Below are 14876 nucleotides of genomic sequence, written 5' to 3' on the forward strand. Positions count from 1 at the left end.
TTTATATCAAATACAAAACAATTTATGAGTTGTTCATAATACTCTATAGAAACATAAATATCCCCTTGTTTATTAGAGGTTATGAATGTATCTACTGGTCACATGTAAAGTCAACTTTGCCTTCTTAGATATTCAAGGTCAGATTTTCCATGTCTAAGAGAAGTTGATAGAAAAAATGAATATTATTACTTTGTAAAGAAACCCAGATAAAGACAAACTTTTAATAAAGATTTCTCCTTTCTTAGTCTCTTCCTCATTTCATCCCCAGATGAAACTCTGGAGGATCAAAGCCTGATTCAAAGAGTCCTGAAATGACCTAATATTGGGATTTTATTTTTAAAAGCCTGCCAAAGAAGCACACTGCTTAGGTAGATTCCCGTGCTCTTGGCTGGCCCATTTTCTCTTGAAATCCCTAGCAGCTAAACCCAGTATTTTTTGCTCTGTCCTTCTGTTCAGGTTTTGTTATCTGAGAATTCCTGACAGAGTTGGGGGTTCCACTTAAGAGTTAGGAACTAGCAAGGTTGTGAGATAAAATGTGTCCCAAATGCTAACTCAGAGTATAAGCCCTTCAAAAAAGAGCTCCCAGTCACTTGTTTCAAACATAGTGACAACCTATAGGCCATCACCACACTCTCCAGAGCCAGCTTTTCACACAGGGTTGACCTGACAGCCCAAGTGAAACTCATCAGGTTCTCAGATGTGTCTCTTCTTTCACACAAGCCGAATGGCCCTGTCAAAGGACAGCTTTTGAAGAAGAAAAAGGACCCAGTGGGAAGGCCATGGTGCTCAGGCCAAAGCTCAAATAACTCTGCGACTCTTGGAGACTAACACAGGACACTCTCTTATGAAAGAGATGTTTCAAAGCTGCCTGAAAATTTAATTTATAAGTGTGTCCCTCAGAAGATCCTTTGGGATGCAGCGGCAACAACATACTTAAAGAGGTTGATAGCTTTTAATAGATGCAGTTTTGACAGGGACAATTTGTCCCTGCATTTTTTAAAAGGAAATCTTTAGAAAATTACAACTGAGGCCCTCAAAATGGAATTTATAATTTGAAAGAGCTGAATCCTAACCACTAGACCACGAGGGACCATCAAAATGTATAATTTGAGACAAAATATGCAGCTTAAAAACGTAATAGATGCAATAATTCTCTTTTCCTTTATAAAATTCAAGCATGCTTATAAAGAAAATTTGGAAAGTAAAGAAGTAAAAGCATAGTTGACCCCAATACAACCATTATTGGTTTTTGTTTTTCCCACGGCTAAACAGCATTTCCTTTAAACATCAATCCTGTGAATAATACTGATAAGTATTAAGATATATTAAGACATGATTTTAAGAAATTTTAATTATCTAATTTGGTCACTGGAAGCCTAATTTGGTTACTAGGGAGGAAAAAATACTCCTATCAACATCATCATTATATTGACACACTGGTAATGGATGTTAAGACTAAGAGATATGAATTAAATTCAGACACACAGCTTAGTTTTACTACATTTTTATGTTCTAAAATGTGGAAAAATTATATATATATTTTTTAGACAGAGTCTCACTCTGTTGCCCAGGCTGGAGTGCAGTGGTGTGATCTTGGCTTACTGCAACCTCCGCCTGCCAGGTTCAAGTGATTCTCCCGCCTCAGCCTCCTTAGTAGCTGGGATTACAGGCGTGTGCCACCATGCCCAACTAATTTTTGCATTTTTAACAGAGACAGAGTTTCACCATGTTGGTCAGGCTGGTCTCGAACTCCTGACCTCGTGATCCACCTGCCCCTGCCTCCCAAAGCACTGGGATTACAGTCGTGCGCCACCACTCCCAGCTGATCTCTATTTTATAATACCATTAGAAAATATATCAATATATTGTAATGATACCAATGATCCCCTTTTGGAGGGCTATCAGGCCTCCAAGCAATGTTATGCTCTCATGAGGTTTCTTCCCTTCTGATTTATCAAACAGTTCCCCAACATAATGAATGCTTGACAGTCCTGAATCATTAAGGACATGTTGTTACTTTATTATAGTTCAATAATATGAATTTCTGTTTACACTTTTGACATGTTTATGCTTGAATTGTTGCGTGTGTCTGAATATGAGTAACACCATGTAAGAGAACTCATGAGTTCTTATGAGTGAGTTCTAGCTGCTGAATGGCTTTCCATAGCAGCTGTAACTCCTTCCAGTTAGTTCCATAAGGAAAGAAACCTTCAGGTCTTCTCTCTAGGACAGGCTGACTAAGCAGGAAACACATAGATCTTCCTCCATGCCATTGTAGTAACAACCATTGAAACTTCAGAATGGACTTGCTGCCCTCCCGTGACCAGATGAAGCACAAACAGCAGAGACATGAACATTGTCCTTAGCCAGCTAATGACCACATGGCCTTGTACAAATCTATACTCTCTACATCTCAGCTTTTGCATGTGAAATTAGGAGTATGTCTCTTCTACCTCTGAAGTTTTATGAAATTCTGTTGTTAGGAAGTTAACTGTAATAACACTTAGATGCTACAATCTTATATATCCTTAGTTTGGAATTTGAGATCTTATTTCCTATTCTATAGTGAATCATTGAGTATCCATTCTCTACTTCACTTAATAAGCTTACATCTTGTTGGCCCTGATGTATTCTTTCAAAGGTACATTACTAATTTGCCTAGGTCACATGGTAATTTATGCTTATTTTAAGATGCTGATAAAATAATTGGACAAATTACAACCCTTCAGTCTTTAATTGGAAGGTTTCCGCATAACCCCATGTATGTTTCATATGAATGTCAGGAGATTTGTCAGGAAAAAACCTACACCAGGAAAAGGTAATCTGATTAAAAATGCAAGCAATATTAATTTATGACATTTTAAAAGTTATCTGCAGGGCCAAAAATAAATTGTACTATAAAGGAAACAGTTATGGCAAAATACCAAATGACACAGTTTATGATAGGAAGGGTTAAAAAAATATATAAAAGTTTAGAGGGAAAGGAAATTGAATTTTCATGATACAAAGATGCAAAGAACTACAAGCTATTATTTTCATTGGATGGGGAAGAAGCTTTGAAATGTAAAAAGGTTCATAAGGCAAAACTACTTTCCTATGTGATAGAGGATTCAACCAAGCATACAACTGAATTACAATGTTATTTTTCTAGAAAGATTCTAGGTTTAAAAATGGAAACAGAAAGATAAATTCCAGATTTACCTGGAAACAACAAAAGGGCTGTCGCATTGGGCTTAGAAAGCCTTTTCTTGAGTTTAAAATGATCTAATATGTATGTATATTTTGATTTTGGTTATTCTTTAAATAGAGATAATTTTCTTACATATGGATCAGTTGATAAATCCAATCAATCTTGGCATTCAGTGTCTAAATATTTTGTAAAATTGGTACTTATGGACATGGCTGGTCAATAAGTAAACACATTTAACATTTCCAGTACATGAGTTTCTTTTATTCACATATAACGATACAAAGACATTTCTTAAATTTCTAAGAGAGTTTCTACTCTTGTATTTCAATTCTGCAATGATTGTTTGGTTTGTAAAACATAACTTAAAGGTTGGTATGTCATTTATAAAAACATTAGATCTTCTATTGAAAAATAAAACTACAGTGTTTAAAATTTGCACTGAATAGTGAATGATATTCAAGGCTGAAAACAATAGAAAGTATAAGGGCAATTAATTATATGTGTCAGCTTATATAGACCAAAGAAACTGCAATGAGTTATTATCTGATATGGTCATGAAATTCAGTTCAAACCTAAGTCAAACATTCAAATAAAATGGCGGTATCTGTGGTAGACAGAATAATGGCTTCCTAATGCTGTTTAAATCATAGTCCCAGGAAAATATGAATATGTTACATTACATGACAAAGGGGAATTAGGTTAGCAGATAAAAATAAAGTTGTTAATCAGCTGACTTTAAAATAAGGAAATTATCCTGAATTACCCAGGTTGGCCCTTTGTGGTCACAAGGGTCTGTGAATGTGGAAGAGGGAGGCAGAAGAGTGAGGCAATGATTACACGTGAGACAAATTGAGATGGCCCTTGCTTTTTTTGAAGATGAAATGGGGTCTGGCCCTTGCTGTTTTTGAAGATGAAATGGGGTCACAAGTCAAGGAATGCAGGCAACTTCTAGAAGCTGAAAAAGGCAAGCAACTGGATTCTCCCCTGGAACCTGCAGAAATAACATGAGCCTGTAGAAAGAACATAACCTTGCAGACAACCTGACTTTATCCTAGTGAGACCCATTTCAGACTTCTCACCTTCAGAATGGTAAAGTAATAGACATATCTCAGAAATATTGCAATTTGGTTCCAGATGACCACAGTAAAGCAAGTATCACAGTAATGTTAGTCATGTGAATTTTCTCATTTTGCAATGCATATAAAAGTTGTTTATACCATACTTTATTAACTGTGCAATAATATTATGTCTAAAAATACAATGTATATACTTTAATTTTAAAATATGCTATTGCTGAAAAATGCTAACAACGTGAACCTTCAGCAAGACATAATGTTTTTGCTGGTGGAGGGTCTTGCCTCAGTGTAGATAGCTATTGGCTGATCATAGTGTTGGTGGTTTCAGGTTGAGATAGATGTGGCAATTTCTGAAAATAAGACAACAGTGAAGTTTGTTACATCTAGAACTCTTTTCACAAAATATTTCTCTGTAGCATAAAATGCTGTTTGATAGCATTTTATACACTCTAGTACTGCTTTCAAAATTGGAGTCAATCCTCCCAAAGCCTGCCACTGCTCTGTCAATTAGGTTTATATAATACTCTAAATTCTTTGTTGTCATTTCAACAGCGTTCACAGCATCTTCATCAGCAGTAGATTCCATCTCAAGAAACGACTTCCTTAGCTCATTCAAAAGAAGCATCTCCTCCGTGAAAGGAGGAGGTTATCTGAGATTTCATCAATTCAATCACAGCTTCAAACTCTACTTTTAATTATACTTCTCTTGCTATTTCCACAATATCTACATTTATTTCTTTCACTGGAGTTTTGAAACCCTCAAAGTCATCCATGAAGACTGGAAGAAACTTCTTTTAAATTCCTGTTAACGTGGATATTTTGACTTCCTCCCATGAGTTACAAATGTTCTTAATGGCATCTAGAATGGTGAATTTTTTCCAGAAGGTTTTCAATTTACTTGGGCAACATCCATCAGAGGAATCACTATCTATGGTAGCTATAGCCTTAAAAATATATTTCTTAAATAATAAGAGTGGAAGTCAAAATTATGTCTTTGTCCATGGGCTGCACAGTGAATGTAGTGTTAGCAGGCATAAAAACAACATGACTCTTCTTGAACATCTCTATCAGAGCTCTCGGGTGATGAGGTACATTGTCAATGAACAGTAATATTTTGAAAGAAATCTTTTTTTCTGAGCAATAAATCTCAAGAGTGGGCTTAAAATATTCAGTAAACCGTGATGTAAACAGATGTACTATCATCCAGCCTTCTTGTTGCATTTGTAGACCACAGGCAGAGATGATTTAGTGAAATTCTTAAGGGCCCTAGGATTTTTGGAATAGTCAGCACTGGCTTGAATTTAGACACTAACTTCATTAGCTCCTACCAAGAGAGTAAGCCTGTCCTTTGAAGCATTAAAGCCAGACATTGACTTCTCTCTCTAGCTAGGTAAGTCCTAGATAGCATAATCTTCCAATAGAATGCTCTTTGGTTTATGCTTAAAATCTGTTGGGTAGTGTAGCCATCTTTATCAGCGGCCTTAACTGGATCTTCTGGATCACTTGCTGCAGCTCCTACACCAGCACTTGCAGCTTCACCATGCACGTTTATGTTATGGAGAGGACTTCTTTCTTTAAACCTCATGAACCAACCACTTCCAGCTTCAGACATTTTTTTCTCACCTCTGTTAGCCTTCATAGAATTAAAGAGAGTTAGGGCCTTCCTCTGGATTAGGCTCTGATTTAAGGAAATGGTATGGCTGGTTTGATTTTTCTATTCAAACCACTAGCACTTTCTCCATATCAAACATAAGGCTCTTTTGCTTTCATATCATTCATGTGTTTACTAGAGTAGTACATCTAATTACCTTCAAGAACTTTTATTTTACAGTCACAACTTAGCTAACCGCTTGGCACAAGAAGCCTAGCTTTCAGCCTAACTCTTCTTTTGACATGTTTTCCTCACTAAGCTTAATCATTTCTGGTTTTTGATGTAAATGAAAAGATGTGTGACTCTTTCTTTCACTTGAACACATACAGGCAATTGTAGTTTTTTTTTTTTTTTAATTAAGTTCTGGGGTACATGTGCAGAACGTGCATGTTTGTTACATAGGTATACATGTGCTATGGTGGTTTGCTGCACCCATCAACCTGTCATCTACATTAGGTATTTCTCCTAACGCTATCCCTCCCCTAGCCTTCTGACCCTTCAACAGGCCCTGGTGTGTGATATTCCCTTCCCTGTGTCCATGTGTTCTCATTGTTCAGCTCCCACTTATGAGAACATGTGGTGTTTGGTTTTCTGTTCTTCTGTTAGTTTGCTGAGAATGGTGGTTTCCAGCTTCATCCATGTCCCTGCAAAGGACATGAATTCATCCCTTTTTATGGCTGCATAGTATTCCATGGTGTATACGTGCCACATTTTCTTTAACCAGTCTATCATTGATGGGCATTTGGGTTGGTTCCAAGTCTTTGCTATTGTGAATAGTGCCGCAGTAAACATGCGTGTGCTTGTGTCTTTATAGTAGAATGATTTATAATCCTTGGGGTGTATACCCAGTAATAAGATTGCTGGGTCATATGGTATTTCTGGTTCTAGATCTTTGAGGAATCACCACACTGTCTTCACAATGGTTGAACTAATTTACACTTGCACCAACAGTGTAAAAGCATTCCTATTTCTCTACATCCTCTTCAGCATGTGTCATTTCCTGACTTTTTAATGCTTGCCATTCTAACTGGTGTGAGATGGTATCTCATTGTGGTTTTGATTTGCATTTCTCTAGTGACCAGTGATGATGAGCTTTTTTTCCATGTTTGTTGGCTGCATAAATGTCTTCTCTTAAGAAGTGTCTGTTCATATCCTTTGCCCACTTTTTGATGTTTTTTTTTTTTTTTTTTTTTTTTTTTTTTTTTGTAAATTTAAGTTCTTTGTAGATTCTGGGTATTAGCCCTTTATCAGATGGATAGATTGCAAAAATATTCTCCCATTCTGTAGGCTGCCTGTTCACTCTGATGATAGTTTCTTTTGCTGTGCAGAAGCTCTTTAGCTTAATTAGATCTCATTTGTCTATTTTGGCTTTTGTTGCCATTGCTTTTGGTGTTTTAGTCATGAAGTCTTTGCCCATGCTTATGTCTTGAATGGTATTGCCTAGGTTTTCTTCTAGGGTTTTTATGGTTTTAGGTCTTACATTTAAGTCTTTAATCCAATGTGAGTTAATTTTTGTATAAGGTGTAAGGAAGAGGGCCAATTTCAGTTTTCTGCATATGGTTAGCCAGTTTTCTCAACACCATTTATTAAATAGGGAAGCCTTTCCCCATTGCTTATTTTTGTCGGGTTTGTCAAAGATCAAATGGTTGTAGGTGTGTGATATTATTTCTGAGGCTTCTGTTCTCTTCCATTGCTCTATATATCTGTTTTGGTACCAATACCATGCTGTTTTGGTTACTGTATCCTTGTAGTATAGTTAGAAGCCAGGTAGCATGATAACCTCCAGCTTTGTTCTGTTTGCTTAGGATTGTCTTGGCTAATTCTGTGAAGAGAGTCAATGGTAGCTTGATGGGAATAGCATTGAATCTATCAGTTACTTTGGGCAGTATGGCCATTTTCACGATATCGATTCTTCCTATCCGTGAGCATGGAATGTTTTTCCATTTGTGTCCTCTCTTATTTCCTTGAGCAGTGGTTTGTAGTTATCGTTGAAAAGGTCCTTCACATCCCATGTAAGTTGTATTCCTAGGTATTTTATTCTCTTTGTAGCAATTATGAGCAGGAGTTTACTCATGATTTGGCCCTCTGTCTGTTATTGGTGTATAGGAATGCTTGTGATTTTGGCACATTGATTTTGTCTTCTGAGAGTTTGCTGAAGTTTTTATCAGTGTAAGGAGATTTTGGGCTGAGACAATTGGGTTATCTAAATATACAATCATGTCATCTGCAAACAGACAAGTTGACTTCCCCTTTTCCTAATTGAATACCTGTTATTTCTTTCTCTTGCCTGATCCCCTGGCCAGAACTTCCGATGCTATGTTGAATAGGAGTGGTGAGAGAGGGCATCCTTGTCTTGTGCTAGTTTTCAAAGGGAATGCTTCCAGTTTTTGCCCATTCAGTGTGATACTGGCTGTGGGTTTGTCATAATAGCTCTTATTATTTCAAGGTAGGTTCCGTCAATACATAATTTATTGAGAGTTTTCAGCATGAAGGGGTTTTGAATTTTGTTGAAGGCTTTTTCTGCATCTATTGAGATAATCGTGTGGTTTTTGTCATTGGTTCTGTTTATGTGATAGGTTACTTATATTTATTTGCATATGTTGAACCAGCCTTGCATCCCAGGGATGAAGCCGACTTGATCGTGGTGGATAAGCTTTTTGATATGCTGCTAGATTAGTTTTGCCAGTATTTTATTGAGGATTTTTGCATTGATGTTCATCAGGGATATTGGCCTGAAATTTTATTTTTTTGTCGTGTCTCTGCCAGGTTTTAGTATCACGATGATGCTGGCCTCATAAAATAAGTTAGGGAGGATTCCCTTTTTCTGTTCCTTGGAATAGTTTCAGAAGGAAACCACTTCCTCTTTGTACCTCTGGTAGAATTCGTCTGTGAGTCCATCTGGTCCTGGAATTTTTTTGGTTGGTAGGCTATTAATTACTGCCTCAATTTCAGAACTTGTTATTGGGATTTGACTTCTTCCTGGTTTAGACTTGGGAGGGTGTATGGGTCCAGGAATTTATCCATTTCTTCTAGATTTTCTAGTTTATTTGCATAGAGGTGTTTATAGTATTCTCTGATGGTAGTTTGTATTTCTGTGGGATCAGTGGTGATACCCCTTTATCATTTTTTAGTGTGTCTATTTTATTCTTCTCCCTTTTCTTTATTAGTCTGGCTAGCAGTCTATTTTGCTGATCTTTTCAAAAAATCAGCTCCTGGATTCATTGATTTTTTTTTTTTTTTTTTTGAAGGGTTTTTCATGTCTCTATCTCCTTCAGTTCTGCTCTGATCTTAGTTATTTCTCATCTTCTGCTAGCTTTTAATTTGTTTGCTCTTGCTTCTCTAGTTCTTTTAATTGTGATGTTAGGGTGTCGATTTTAGATCTTTCTTGCTTTCTCTTGTGGGCATCTAGTGCTATAAATTTCCCTCTACATGCTGCTTTAAGTGTGTCCCAGAGATTCTGGTACATTGTGTCTTTTTTCTCATTGGTTTCAAAGAACTTATTTATTTCTGCCTTCATTTCGTTATTCACCCAGTAGTCATTCAGGAGCAGGTTGTTCAGTTTCCATGTCGTTGTGCAGTTTTGAGTCAGTTTCTTAATCCTGACTTCCAATTTAATTGCACTGTGTTCTGAGAGAATGTTATGATTTCCATTCTTTTGCATTTGCTGAGTAGTGTTTTACTTCCAATTATGTGATCAATTTTAGAATAAGAGCAATGAGTTGCTGAGAAGAATGTATATTCTGTTGGTTTGGGGTGGAGAGTTCTGTAGATGTCTATTGGGTCCGCTTGGCCCAGAGCTGAGTTCTGAATACCTTTGTTAATTTTCTGTCTCATTGATCTAATATTGATAGTGCAGTGTTAAAGTCTCCCACTATTATTGTGTGGGAATCTAAGTCTCTTTGTAGGTCTCTGAGAACTTGATTTATGAATCTGGATGCTCCTTTATTGGGTGTATATATATTTCGGATAGTTAGCATATATATTTAGGATAGTTAGCTCTTCTTGTTGTATTGATCCCTTTGCCATTATGTAATGTCCTTCTTTGTTGTTTGATCTTTGTTGGTTTAAATTCTGTTTTATCAGATACTAGGATTGCAACCCCTGCTTTTTTTTTTTCTTGCTGTCCATTTGCTTAGTAAATATTCCTCCTACCCTTTATTTTGAGCCTATGCGTGTTTTTACACATGAGAGTCTCCTGAATACAGCACACTGATGGTTCTTGACTCTCTATCCAATTTGCCAGTCTGTGTCTTTTAATTGGGGCATCTAGTCCTTTTACATTTAAGGTTAATATTGTTATGTGTGAATTTGATCCTCTCATTATGATGCCAGTTGGTTATTTTGTCTTAGTTGATGCAGTTTCCTCATAGTGTCGATGGTCTTTACAATTTGGTATGTTTTTGCAGTGGCTGGTACCGGTTTTACCTTTCCATATTTAGTGCTTTCTTCAGGAGCTCTTGTAAGGCAGGCCAGGTGGTGACAAAATCTCTTTTGCTTGTCTGTAAAGGATTTTATTTCTCCTTCACTTACAAAGCTTAGTTTGCCTGGATAGGAAATTCTGAGTTGAACATTCTTTTCTTTAAGAATGTTGAATATTGACCCCCACTCTCTTCTGGCTTGTAGGGTTTCTGCAGAGAGAACCATGGTTAGTCTGATGGGCCTCCCTTTGTGGGTAACCCAACCTTCCTCCCTGTCTGCCCTTCACATTTTTTCCTTCATTTCAACCTTGGTGAATCTGATGATTATGTGTCTTGGGGTTGCTCTTCTCGAGGAGTATCTTTGTGGTGGTCTCTGTATTTCCTGAATTACAATGTTGGCCTGTCTTGCTAGGTTGGGGAAGTTCTCCTGGATAATATCCTGAAGAGTGTTTTTGAACTTGGTTCCATTCTCCCTGTCACTTTGAGGTACACCAATCAAACGTAGGTTTGGTCTTTTCACATATTCCCATATTTCTTGGAGGCTTTGTTTGTTTCTTTTCATTCATTTTTCTCTAATCTTGTCTTCACGCTGTATTTAAGTTGATCTTCAAGCTCTGATATCCTTTCTTCCGCTTGATCAATTCGGCTATTGATACTTGTGTATGCCTCACGAAGTTCTCGTGCTGTGTTTTTCAGCTCCATCACGTCATTTATGTTCTTCTCTAAACTGGTTATTCTAGTTAGCAATTTGTCTAATGTTTTTTCAAGGTTCTTAGCTTCCTTGCATTGGTTTAGAACATGTTTCTTTGGCTCAGACGAGTTTGTTATTACCCACCTTCTGAAGCCTACTTCTGTCAATTCGTCAAACTCATTCTGCATCCTGTTTTGTTCTCTTACTGGTGAGGAGTTGTGATCCTTTGGAGGAGAAGAGGCGTTCTGGTTTTTGGAATTTTCAGCCTTTTTGGGCTGGTTTCTCCCCATCTTCGTGGATTCATCTATCTTTGGTCTTTGATGTAGGTGACCTTCGGATGGGGTCTGTCAGTGGACATCCTTTTTGTTGATGTTGATGTTAGTCATTTCTGTTAGTTTTTCTTCTAATAGGCCCCTCTGCTGCAGGTTTGCTGGAGGTCCACTCCAGACCCTGTTTGCCTGGGTATCACCAGCAGAGGCTGCAGAACAGCAAAGATTGCTGCCTGTTCTTTCCTCTGGAAGCTTTGTCCCAGAGGGCTACCTGCCAGATGCCAGCGAGAGCTCTCCTGTATGAGGTGCCGGTCGGCCCCTACTGGGAGGTGTCTCCCAATCAGGAGACAATGGGGGTCAGGGACCCACTTGAGGAGGCAGTCTGACCCTTAGCAGAGCTGGAACGCTGTGCTGGGAGATCCGCTGCTCTCTTCAGAGTCATCAGGCAGGGAACATTTACATCTGCTGAAGCTGCGCCTATAGCTGCCTCTTTCCCCAGGTGCTCTGTCCCAGGGAGTTGGGGGTATTATCTATAAGCCCCTGACTGGGGCTGCTGCCTTTTTTTCCAGAGATGCCCTGCCCAGGGAGGAGGAATCTAGAGAGACAGTCTGGCCACAGGGGCCTTGCTGAGCTTCAGTGGGCTCCGCTCAGTTCGATCTTCCTGGTGGCTTTGTTTACACTGTGAGGGTATACCTCCTACTCAAGCTTCAGCAATGGTGGACACCCCTCCCCCAACCAAGCTGGAGCATCCCAGGTTGACCTCAGACTGCCATGGTGACAGCGCGAATTTCAAGCTCGTGGATCTTAGCCTGCTGGGCTCTGGGGGGGTGGGACCCCCGAGCCAGACCACTTGGTTCTCTGACTTCAGCCCCTTTCCGGGGGAGTGAATGGTTCTGTCTTGCTGGTGTTCCAGAAGCCACTGGGGTATGAAAAAGAAAACTCCTTCACGTAGCTTGGTGTCTGTCCAAACAGCCACCCAGTTTTGTGCTGGAAACTTAGGGCCCTGGTGGTGTAGGTACCCTAGGGAATATCCTGGTCTGCAGGTTGCAAAGACCATGGGAAAAGCACAGTATCTGGGCCGGAGTGCACAATTCCTCATGGCACAGTCCCTCACAGCTTCCCTTGGCTAGGAGAGGGAGCTCCCCAACCCCTTGTGCTTCCCAGGTAAGGTGACATCCCACCCTGCTTCTGCTCGCCCTCTGTGGGCAGCACCCACTGTCCAACCAGTCCCAATGAGATGAACTGGGTACCTCAGTTGGAAATGCAGAAATCGCCTGCCTTCTGTGTTGATCTCACTGGGAGCTGCAGACTGGAGCTGTTTCTATTCGGCCAGCTTGCCAGCAACTGGCCATTGTAGGGTTTTAAATTGGCCTAATTTCAGTGTTGTGTCTCAGGAAATAGGAAGGTCCAAAGAGAGGGTGGGAGATTGGGGAATGTCCAGATGGTGGAACAATCAGAACACACACAACGTTTATTAATTAAATTTACCATCTTATATGGGTGGAATTCACAGTGCCCCAAAACAATCACAATAGTAACATCAAAGGTCACAGATCACCATAACAGATATAGTAAAAATAGAAAAGTTCGAAATATTGAAAGAAGAACCAAAATGTGATGCAGAGACACAAAGTGAGCTGAGATATGCCTGCATATTTGTGTTGTTTCAGGCCACTGAGTTTGTGGTGATTTATTTTAGCAGCAATAGAAGACTAATACAGTAATCATCTGGTAAATGGTCAAGCCTGCAATTGTTTAATTATGACCCAAAGTGATTAGTCCATATCTCCAAATACCTTGGCCATGTTCCTTTCACGACATGCCACACAGACCTGAAAGCAAAGTTGTGAGAATGAGAAGCCAGTTGTCCCTAATAAATACATATTGATGCCCATTCTACTTTGAAACTTCAGTAACAAAATAAATTGCTACTCCCTCACCATGGAAATGAAATAAGAATACATTTTTGAAAAGCATGTCCATATTCCATGTGTTATGTCATATCAATTTATATTATTGTTAAAAATTATATATAAAAATGTGTATGTGTTTTCTAAAGCATGTCTGACAATATTTCTAAAGTGTCCAATCATGAATTTGACATCAATCTACAGAATTAGAAACACTCCAAAAATAGAACCACTGTCTGGAAATGGTAAGCGACTCATCACTGGGAATAATCAAGCAAAAGACCTTGCCTGGATGTAAGAGGTGAAATTCTTGCGCTTAGTAGGAGATTGGGTTCAGTGACCTTGAAATTTCTTTCTAATTCCTAGTTTAAAAGAAGTGTCCTTAATAAAGAGAATATTGACAGTGAAATCATAGGCAGGAGGAGATATTTTAAGTAGCCTCATTTAATATAAGAAGCTGACAACATGGCTCCTGGGAGACTTTTAAATCATCTGATCAGTTTCTAAGTGAAATATAAATACAGTTTAGGAAAAGAGGAACTAAAAAGCCACTGAAAATAATAATTATAAAACTATATAATTGTTTGCTGAGTGTTTAAAAATGATCAAAGTTGAAGCTATTGAGTTTAGAACTCCTATTTATGTATTAAGAGGACTTTTTTACAACAGCTTGAAGAGATTATTACAGTCATCACTTAAGAATACTTTATTGTTAATAAATTAAGCAATTCTGTGGTAAAGTTCTATCACTCAAAGTGCTCAGCATTAAAAAACAAAAAATCCCTTCACATAAAATATTATATGTTTGGTATATTCTTTTTGGTTTTTAGCAGCAAATACCACTTAAGTGCTGGTATGGTCTGATTATTTGTATAGCTGGAAAATTCATATGTTGAGATTCTGACCCCCAAGTTGATGGTAGTAGCAGGTGGAACCTTTTGGGAGATGATTAAGTCATGAGGGCGGAGCCCTTGTGAATGAGATTGGTGCCCTTATAAAATAGCTTCAAGGGAGCTCCTTTATCCCTTCCACCATGTGAAAATACAGTGAAAATATGCCATGTGGGAACCAGAAAGCAGGCCCTTACCAGACAGTGAATTTGTCAGCACCTTGATCTTGGACTTCTCAGCCTCCGGAACTGTGAGAAATAAATTTCTGTTGTTTATAATCTACTCAGTTTATGGTACTTTGTTTTAGCTGGCCAAATGGACTAAAGTGTTGTGCAGGCAATCCACTCTTCTCTTTTTTAAGTCAATGGATATTATAAAATTACCTGATGATTGCATTAGTAAGTATGAGTTCTTAAGACGAAAGCAAAATAAAATGTAATGTTCTCTTCAAAGAGGAATAAACTATTTTGTTTATGCCTCATCTATTTCCTATACTCAATTATCTTGCATCCTATCTTCATCAGCAGAGCATCTAAGAGTCCTACTTGACTGGAGAGGTTAAATACTGGAAGGCTTAACATTCTCCAGAATTCAGATCTGTTTGGTCATCTCCACACAGTGTATCAACTTAGGACGAGAAAATGGTACCTCGATAGGATGGAGCCTTCTGTTTGCCTAGAGTGTGAATGCTCTCCAATTCCTACTCCTTCTAAACCAATGTTGCCTGTCTCTTCTGGAACTCTCAGGATTTAACTTCATATCAAAGCAGGTTTAGCGGGGA

General features: G+C 38.5%; 1 protein-coding gene across 3 annotated transcripts in view; it reads right to left on the bottom strand.

The window, feature by feature from the left end:
* ZNF385D (zinc finger protein 385D) overlaps positions 1 to 14876 on the bottom strand; it is a 963336-nt gene that overhangs the window by 137070 nt on the left and 811390 nt on the right. The gene's annotated exons all lie outside the window — the stretch shown is intronic.

This window comes from Pan paniscus, chromosome 2, assembly GCF_029289425.2.
Source record: "Pan paniscus chromosome 2, NHGRI_mPanPan1-v2.0_pri, whole genome shotgun sequence".
In the NCBI taxonomy this organism is placed as follows: Eukaryota; Metazoa; Chordata; class Mammalia; order Primates; family Hominidae; genus Pan; species Pan paniscus.